Source organism: Papaver somniferum, chromosome 7, assembly GCF_003573695.1.
Source record: "Papaver somniferum cultivar HN1 chromosome 7, ASM357369v1, whole genome shotgun sequence".
Lineage (NCBI taxonomy): Eukaryota > Viridiplantae > Streptophyta > Magnoliopsida > Ranunculales > Papaveraceae > Papaver > Papaver somniferum.
In genome coordinates, this window is record NC_039364.1 from 113897488 (window position 1) to 113901264 (window position 3777).

General features: G+C 37.0%; 1 long non-coding RNA gene across 1 annotated transcript; it reads right to left on the bottom strand.

Annotated features, from left to right (window-relative positions):
• Positions 1-989: 989 nt before the first annotated feature.
• Positions 990-2800, bottom strand: LOC113292912. The gene is made up of 4 exons (XR_003331945.1): positions 2614-2800; positions 1913-1983; positions 1450-1520; positions 990-1284 (listed from the first exon to the last, which is right to left on the bottom strand). It is a non-coding gene; the product is annotated as an uncharacterized LOC113292912 (long non-coding RNA).
• Between the last annotated feature and the right edge of the window lie 977 nt (positions 2801-3777).

A 3777-nucleotide genomic window follows, 5' to 3' on the forward strand; every position in this document is an offset into this window, starting at 1 on the left:
AAGACAATGCAAACAATAAAAGGACCCGTCCACCGAGAACGTAACTTCCCAGGGAAAAGATGCAAGCGAGTATCATACAGAAGAACTTTTTGACCTGGAGAGAATGACTTCCTTAAAATATTTCTATCATGAACAAGTTTCATTTTGTTCTTATACTCCTTAGCACTATCGTATGCATCTCTACGAATCTCTTCCAACTCATTGAGATGGAGTTTTCTATGAGCTCCTGCCTTGTCAAGTGAAAAGTTTAGCTGCTTAACATCCCAATATGCTCTATGTTGTAACTCAACAGGTAAGTGACATGCCTTGCCATACACATGTCGATAAGGTGACATTCCAATGGGGGTCTTAAACGCAGTACGGTAAGCCCATAAGGCATCAGTAAGCGTAGAGGACTAGTCTTTCCGATTAGGATTAACTGTTTTCTCTAATATACGCTTTATCTCCCTATCGGAAACCTCTACCTGACCACTAGTCTGTGGATGATAAGGGGCAACTACCTTATGTGTAATACCATATTTCTTCATCAAAAGCCTAAAAGGTCCATTACAAAAGTGCGACCCTCCATCACTAATTATAGCTCGCGGTGTACCAAAATGTGTAAGTATATTATCTTTCAAGAACTCAATCACAACCCTGTGGTCATTGGTTTTACATAGGGGTTCACAACGGTCGGTTCGGATCGGTTTCCATCCCTATCGACCATAGAACCATACAGGTCGGGTTTTTTCCCAGCTGCCCCAACTAATGGCGAATTTCTAGATCGGTTCGGTTGTGAACCCCCCGATCCAGACTCGGTTCTGTACAGTTTGGTCTCGGTTTTACCGATTTAATGTAAATCAGGCCGAGTTGGATCGGGTAAAGCGAAAACCCAGCCCGAGCCGACCATTTCCAGGTCCATTTTTACACTGGAATACCTCTTCAGTCTTCCCTGACATGTTTAAGCACTATGTCAATAATATAAACGAAGATTTTTCTCTCTGCAACAGTAAAAACTAAAAAGAAATTAGCTAATAATAATAATAAATTCAATAATCTACTGAACAATCTCTTAACCAAACTGATAATAATCTCAAGCAAATTGAAAGCAAGACTAAAAGCAAACTAGATTCAACTGTTTTGATACTTCTGTAAGAATAAAGAATGAATGAATAAAGAATAAACAAATGATATCACTAAGGTTTTATTCTTCAATTAATATGCAAAGTCCAAGTATTCTTCAACTAATGTGCAAGTGACAACTCCAATAGGATAGATTATTCCAGAGGTTCTTCCAAGTAGCACCTGCAACAAACAACAAGAGGAAACATACATAAGAATTCAGTCGAATGGTTGTCTATACTTCAAGCAATTACATAACATAAGATCCATCAAAATATGAAGATGATTAAGGATACAGTCAGTCAAACTCAATCACTCAACTAAGATACATAAACATCATAAACATACCATTCATCAAACACCATTAGCTGTCATTAGCTCCCTTAATCAATCTTTTCCAGTCAGGGGACCTATGACATCTACAAGAAAAAGTAAACCTCTAATTAGATTAAAAATCAAAACAAAAAGTTACAAATCAAACATAACTCTATCTAGCCACTTGTGGCTTATATTATCATATCAATTAACCTTTCAGCAAGTCTGCTATACAACAGGTATCCACAAATTGGGGTTCAGATCAAATAGAACATACAAGAGTATTAAAGATTTGATCTAAAAAATGAATAACGCAAAGACAAACAAAATTGAATCAGAATTTACAATCTTATCAAGTTTGTCCAGTTTCACATACAAGGGCGTGAAGCACTACATACAAATAATCTCTAAACAGATTGCGGACAATCGAATAATCCTCCACTTGCCAAAAAGTTAAGAAAAAAGAACAAATAAATGATACATAAGAAATACATACCACAGTAGCAGGGGTTGATGCTGGGGTTGATTGATCCACATCCATAGTCACAACTGAATCCAAAGTAATAACTGAAGGAATCATAAGACATCACTGTTAGTTCCCCATTAAATTGGCAAAAAATCATAATCAGACACCACAACAAGAAATGATCCATAAGAAATATTGCCCCTAGTGGAAGACAAACTAAATTAACACACACCCAAAGTAAAAAATGAGGCCATTTAGATATTCACAGTCACATGCTTGTGAAAAATCAAATGATCAGTTCTCTTCTCTATGGATCTCCACCAACACTAACTCAATAATTCCATACAAAGCAAAATCATATTTTTATTGATGTTCTCCTTCTTCAAAAGAAATTAAACAAAGTAGATAGAGAAAAATCCACCCATAAGAGATAATAATTAATCAAAACACAAAATCATACAAAATAAATCGAAATCAAACTAAACCCCACTAATAAGAGTACACAATTAATGAAAATCAATCAAAAAAATCCAAATCAAACTAAACCCCATTAGTAAGATTACATCAATTAATTAAAAAATCAATCAAAAATCGAAATCAAACTAAACCCAATTAACAACAGTACCTCAATCGATTATAATCAATCAACTAATCATTAATAACAGTACATGATGAAAATCAATCAATAAGCTTTTGCTTCAAAAAAAAATCAATAAGCTTTTCTCCCTTACCTGAAGCTGAAGAATCCATTTGATTATCAAGCAAAATCAACAATTGAGGATGATGGTGGTGATGTAGTAAAAGCGTGGTAGTTAGTAAAATAATGGAACAAGGTCAAAGAGGAGATGAAAATGGAGTCGCCTCCACTTCTGCAACCCTAGAGAATAACGAAAGTGGGAAGAAAGAGCAAAGAAAAAGAATCGGGTAGAATGTAGGGGCTACAATTTTAGGTTAGGCTAAGTGTTTATAGGTGGGGTATCATGGTTTCTTAATCATTGATCTAATATGATCGGTTGGTTTACAGAGAGATCGGTCGGCATGACCATACAACCGCATATCACCGTATTGAGAACGGTTTTAAAACTCCCATACCGTCTAGGGCCTCCAGCTACTCGGTTTCGGTTTGGATCGGGTATTTTTCGGTCGGGTTGGGCGGGTCAACGGTCGGGACGGCTATTTTGTGCACCCCTAGTTTTACACGCAACTGCCTCAATCCACTTAGGGTTCAAGGGCATCATGTTCCTACGGGAAATGGTTCCTAATTTCTGGCAACGTTCACAAGTAACACAGTAACTGTGGGAGTCTTTAAACAACGAAGGCCAATAGAATCCACACTGTTATATCTTAGCAGCAGTCTTCTTAGCACTAAAGTGACCCCCACAAGCATGATCACGACAAAAGGAAATAATACTGGACTGGTCACTCTCAGGTATACATCTCCTAATAATCTGGTCTGGACAATACTTAAACAAATAAGGATCATCCCAAAAGAAGTGCTTAACCTCGGCTAAAAACCTATAACGATCTTGTTTACCCCAATGTTTGGGCATTCGACCAGTAAAGAGATAGTTCACTATATTCGCATACCAAGGTAATTGGGTAACAAAGAACAGTTGTTCATCAGGAAAGCTATCCATTATAGGAAGGGAATCATCAGGGGAATCAACAACTAGCCTAGACAAGTGGTCTGCTACTACATTTTCTGCACCCTTTTTGTCTCTAATGTCTGGAGAAAACTTTGCAACAAAAGGATCCACCTAATCAGTCTAGGTTTCGTATCCTTCTTAGAAAGGAGATATTTCAAAGCAGCATGATCAGTATATATTACGACCTTAGAACCTAAGAGATAGGGTCTAAACTTGTCTAAGGCAAACACAATGGCTAATAGTTTCTTC